The following is a 6,000-nucleotide window of genomic DNA, read 5'->3' as shown; positions in this document are numbered from 1 at the left end:
AAAAAACAATAAATAGAAAAACTAATTTTCAACTATTATGACTTTTATCTATTGCTGTCCTCCGTGTGTCACCAACCCTAACTGCTGCCATCTTTGGCCACCGCCACCGGGTCTAGTTGTCGCATCCATCTTGCTCCTTGTTTCGTTGCGCCTCTGGTCCTCAAAAGGTTCCACACCTTGCAAGATTCGATCCGCGACATAAATAGAATTTTTACATTTTTCGATCCGATATTCCTCGAAGGAATGTACATGTAAATTAGATCGAACATAAAATAAAATTTACATCCATCGATCCTATATTCCATAAAAGGAATGTACATGTAACTAGATCAAAAAATAAAATCCTAATAAAACTAAATACAACTCTTGTATATTTTTAAGACATTCATTAAAAGATGCTAAATGTCGCTACACTACTCTCTATAAGTATAAGTCATAATAGTTGATCTTAGCTGCTCCAAAGTTACGCCCTTACTTCCTTTCTCATCCATAATTATATAGATTAACATACACTCTGGACCTAGTGCTCTGTTGGTTGCTACTCGGAAAACCTAACGGTTCCACTGTACAAAAATTTTGTACAAAGGTCTGAACCTTTCCTATACCATGTGTTCTTTTAAATTAAACTTGGATCGCCTGCGGAACTTTACACGTTTGATCCTAAGTTTAATTTATTTGTTCTTTTAGGTTTAGACTTGGATCTCCTGCGAAACTTAACACGTTCAATCCAAATCACCTAGGTTATTAATTCCATTAAATATTAATTTCCAAAATTGGCTTCCAGGACTGCATGGCGAGGCGCATGACCTTCTTGGATATGGGAACAACCACCAACGCCTAGACAAAGCCTTTTAAGGAAAGCTAATATTTAATTTCCTTAAATAACTTTAGGTCAACCAAAAGGAACAATCAAATCACAAGGAAAAGAAAAATAAAAGAACATAACATCGAAAACTAATTCGAAATACTAGAATCGCATGCCTCTTGTATTTGGTATTTTTACAAAGAAATAAAACTAGTATGATGCAGAAATTAAATACTAGTATACCTTTTCTTTTGCAAACAAAAACCTCTAGGTCTTCTACCGTATTCCTCTTATAATCCCGGACGTTGTGTGGGCAACGATCTTCCGAGACGAGAACCACCAAGGCACCTTCTTCTTCCTTCCTTTAAGTTTAGGCCAAGCATATCTTCTAAAGGATGAAGAACTTTTTTTCACCAACCAAGCTCCAAGGGATGCAAGCTTTCTCTCCTTCTTCCTCAAGCTAGATCCGGCCACCTCCTCCAAGCTCCAAGAGATAAAGGATTTTGGCCACACAAGAGAAAGAGAGAAAAAGAAAAGGGTCGGCCACACCAAGGAAGAAAAGAGGGAGAAAATAAAATAGAGTCGTTCACCATGAAGCCTCTTCTATCCCCTTTTTTATAATCCCTGGTCTTGGCAAATAAGGAAATTTTAATAAAAACTTCCTTAATTCTTTTGCCATGAAAATGAAATTTTAATTAATTAAAAATAAATTTTATTTTCTCAATTCATATGGCCGGCCACCACAAGCTATAAACAAGGAGAATTTTAATTAATTAAAACTTCCTAATTTGTCTCCAGAAATTTATAAAAATTTCTCCAATAATTTTAATCCCTTCATGGTTAGTAAAAAGGAAATTTTATAAATTAAAATATTTTTTTTAAACATGTGGATAAAAAGAAAGTTATCTCTAAAAATTAAAATCTCTTTTAATCTACAAATAAGGAAAGATATCAAATCTTTTCTTAATCTCTTGTAGAAAATTATAAAAGAGAATATTTAATTTTTAAACTCTCTTTTAAATCATGAACATGGTTAAAAATGAAAGTTTTCTTAAAATTTAAAATCCACCTTTTAATCAACAAATAAGGAAAGATTTCAAATTTTAAACTCTCTTTTAAACATGTAGATGATTTACAAATAAGGAAAGTTTTTATCAAAAATTAAAACCATCCTTTTAATCTACAAATAAGGAAAGAGATTAATCTCTTCTCTTCTTTGTAGAAAGCTATAAAAGGAAATTTTTAATTTTTAAACTCTTTTAAAACATGATATCCACATAAGAAATAATTTTAATAAAAATCCTTTTTAATATTCTAGTGGCTGACCACCTAAGCTGGTCTTGGCCGGCCCTAACTTGGGTTTCAAGCTAGCTTGGTCGACCCATTGGATGGGTAAGAAGGTGGGTATGTGGTGGGTATAAATCTCTATATCCAAAAGGCTACGATAGGGACCGAGAGGAGGAATTGGTTTCTTCCGATGAAATTAAGCATCCCGTGTTCGCCCTGAACACAACTTAATTTCATCAATAATAATTCATTCCACTAAAGAACTATTATGAACTACCGCACCAATCTCAAATTACATTTGGGCTCCTTCTTATTATGTCTCCCTGTTTAAGATGTCGAATGTCCACTAATTAAATGAGTTACTGACAACTCACTTAATTAATATCTTAGTCCAAGAGTAGTACCACTCAACCTCGTTGTCAAGTCCACCGGTTTAACATGACAATCCTTATGAGCTCCTCTTGGGACATTATCAACCTAGATCACTAGGACACGCCTTCTATAATCAACAACACACACTATAAGTGATATCATTTCCAACTTATCGCTTATTGATTTATCGAACTAAATCTCACCCATTGATAAATTAAAAAAATAAATATCAAATATATGTGCTTGTTATTATATTAGGATTAAGAGCACACACTTCCATAATAACTGAGGTCTTTGTTCCTTTATAAAGTCAGTATAAAAGAAACGACCTCTAATGGTCCTTCTCAATACACTCTAAGTGTACTAGTGTAATTATATAGTTAAGATAAACTAATACCTAATTACACTACGACCTTCCAATGGTTTGTTCCTTTCCATCTTGGTCGTGAGCTACTGTTTATAATTTATAAGGTACTGATAACATGATCCTCTGTGTGTGACACCACGCACCATGTTATCTACAATATAAATTAATTGAACAACTACATTTATCATAAATGTAGACATTTGATGAATGTGATTCTTATTTCTAGATAAATGTTTATACCAAAAGCTAGGCTTTTAGTATACATCCTAACACTTAAAGAATCTTGATAGATGCTATTTATCCTCTTGACTTGAATGTTTTTTACTCATTGGCTTTAATCATCTTCTCGTTTCAATCCCAAAGTCTTCTTAATAGTTCTTCGTCGAAGTACTTTCTAATCACACCCTTGATGTTTGGATGCAGTGCCACATAGCATGTAGTTGCTGCTCCTATAATCATCCATATCCGAGCTGTTTAACTGGAGTTTCAGAATACCTCCATTCATCATTCAAAATATCTGAAAATACACTACATGTAAAATTTCTAAAATCTCAAAATTTAATGAAAGTCAACAGGAATAAGCAAACGACATGTGAAATTTTCACAATCTCAACTTCTATCATCCAAGAAGTCAAAACCTTATTTCAAAAAAGTTAAGAAATTGATGCATCAGAACAGAGTCAACTGGAATAAAATTATCAACTAAACATAAAGGCAAATATAGGGAAAGTAAATACCTTGCAGATGACATGTAAGATTGTTGCTTTAGTCCACATGGCAAGGTCTGACTGGGATAACTAGTATCTGTTCTATGTAGTTGTTTATAGATTCACAATGTTAAGATACAGACTCAGTCAAAGTTCTGTCACCCAAAACTAACTCTAGCAATGATGCAAATCCATTCTGTGGGAAAAGAAAAGAATTATGAACAAAGATAATTCAAGTATCAGATAATAGACATGAAATATGAAATAGGAGAAAAAATAAGATTCAAAATATAAATCAATTCAGTATGCTTACACAACTTCTAGAAAAATAAAAGAACTAACAGATTCCAGATAACAAGAATTTGCGTAGACTGAATTCTTAAAAGAATTATTACAGATGAGATAATCATCCAATGACAAACTATATATGCATGACAACAATTTGCAAGGGAAAGTAGGAAACTCACTTGTTCGTAGTCTGGATTTTTGATCCAATCTAACCTAGAGCATGGAAAGTAAAAACACATCAAATAAACATCTAGTGAAACAAAAACTAGAGCTTGTAACAAAACCTAAATTAATTGCATTCAAATAAAGAACAAACATCATTGGAACATAAATCACTAAACAAACAAGCATTACATGGAATTAAACTAAAGAAATTGTATCAACAAAAACCTATATAAAGGAAAGCTAGCCTAACCTAAATTACATTCGTAGAAAATGAAAGGTAACATGAAATAAAGTAAAGCAAAGCATTTAACGCACCCTAAAGCATTAAAGAAATATAATCTAACCTAATCTAATTGCATTCAAATGAAGACTAGAACTTAACGAAATTGAAAGAACAAGACAAACGCCTGGAGGTGAAGAACACACCGCATCGAATTGTCATAACATCAAAGCAGTACATGAGAACATATACACCGCCTGGAGGTGAAGAACACACCGCTCAATCTCCATATCAAATCACAAGTTTAACACTACACCTTTAACACCAATCAAAAGAATTATTCAAATAAACTACATGAGAACATATACAGACCGAAGAAACAAATAGTTTAGAGAAAAACAAATCAAACGAAAGATGACAAACCTAATGACCTACCAACCGATAAAATAGGATCGTCATGAAGCAGCTACTCACTAATGGACCATCATAATCAAATACATTTATATCAAAAAACTACCAAGTGACAGTGGGACAAGTAGCAATCACATTGTTCTCTCCTGTTTTTCCTGGAGTATGGCTTATGCAGCCAAAACAAGCGTACTTGTTTAAGTTTATTAGTTGTGTTCTGTTTTATGTCAAAGGCTATGTAATTAGAAGTGTGTTCACCAAACCAAATAACTACAAAGAATTAGAACACAACAAGGAAAACATAATGATGATTCTAGTTAATGAACCGGTATTGCTAGAAAATATCAATAATTAAGCCTAAATTTCTGACATCTCAGATTGAGTGTTATACTCAGTTTTTTCAAATTTGACCTTTGTAGGTATGCCAATCTCATTTTTTTTTTAATTTCTTTTACTCATAAGTAGGTTTTATGAATTGTGAACCAGGAAGAAAAACCTTGCAAACCTATTTACCTGCATGACAAATTCATCCTGTCGCAAATCTTCATGTCCCTTTAGTAAAAATGCATAGTCCTCCCATCACTTCCGTGAATGGTCAACTTTCTTGGCCTCTTCTTTGATGTTATGACAATTCGATGAGGAGCAAAATTTGCAATTGTCAACATGAAAAGGGAGATGGACCTCGCTGTCGCCTTCTTCTTCCTCTGCCCGTCCGAACCCCAGAAAGACAGAGAAGTCGGAGAAACGCCTGGAGGTGAAGAACCAACTTCGATGGGATGAAGATCGAAGCTCGTCCTGCCGCCGCTTGCTGTGGAACCCTAGCCCTTGCAACCCGCGTTGGCGAGAGCAACACGGTAGCCATGGAAGGGGGAAAACGCCAGAGAACCCCTCCAATGAGTTGAGCACAATCTGAGATGTCTTTACCGTCGCTCGCAGCCACCGACACTCGTCGTTGTCCGTCGTCGCTGGAGAAATCACGGAAGAGAGAAAGGGGCGTCGGGGGAGAAAGGAAAACGCGAGGATGAGTAAAGCCCGAGCAACTACTGTGCTTTTGCATGAGAGAAGATAAAGGGAAGGTTTTCCCTTTCATCTGGGTCGTCCGTTTGTGAGGAGAGGAGATGTGGGGTCAGATTTAATGATGAGAAGGATGGGTGGCTTGATCTCATTCTTGATGAAGTAAAGGTCCAGATTATTTCAGATCTGGATCAACGGTCCATATTATTTTAGATCTGGATCAACGGTCTAGATTATAGGTAGGTGTCGAGTGAAACTAAGGGTTTTATTACTCTTTACTTGATCCAATGGTTCATAACATCCCAGATTGAGATGATAACTTGACAAAAGACAACGCTTTTTCAAAAAGCGTTATCTTTGACCCTCA

General features: G+C 34.9%; 1 long non-coding RNA gene across 3 annotated transcripts; it reads right to left on the bottom strand.

Annotated features, from left to right (window-relative positions):
* Positions 1–3,248: 3,248 nt before the first annotated feature.
* LOC121992426 lies at positions 3,249–5,151 on the bottom strand. 3 transcript variants are annotated; one of them, XR_006114903.1, is made up of 3 exons: positions 4,418–5,125; positions 4,006–4,039; positions 3,249–3,309 (listed from the first exon to the last, which is right to left on the bottom strand). It is a non-coding gene; the product is annotated as an uncharacterized LOC121992426 (long non-coding RNA). The 3 variants fall into 3 exon arrangements; XR_006114902.1 differs by lacking the exon at positions 3,249–3,309 and adding an exon at positions 3,425–3,734; XR_006114904.1 differs by lacking the exon at positions 3,249–3,309 and adding an exon at positions 5,133–5,151 and having other exon boundaries at positions 3,744–4,039; positions 4,418–4,527.
* Positions 5,152–6,000: the final 849 nt, after the last annotated feature.

This window comes from Zingiber officinale, chromosome 6B (genome assembly GCF_018446385.1).
Source record: "Zingiber officinale cultivar Zhangliang chromosome 6B, Zo_v1.1, whole genome shotgun sequence".
Classification (NCBI taxonomy): domain Eukaryota; kingdom Viridiplantae; phylum Streptophyta; class Magnoliopsida; order Zingiberales; family Zingiberaceae; genus Zingiber; species Zingiber officinale.
This window is presented reverse-complemented; position numbering and strand designations above follow the sequence as displayed.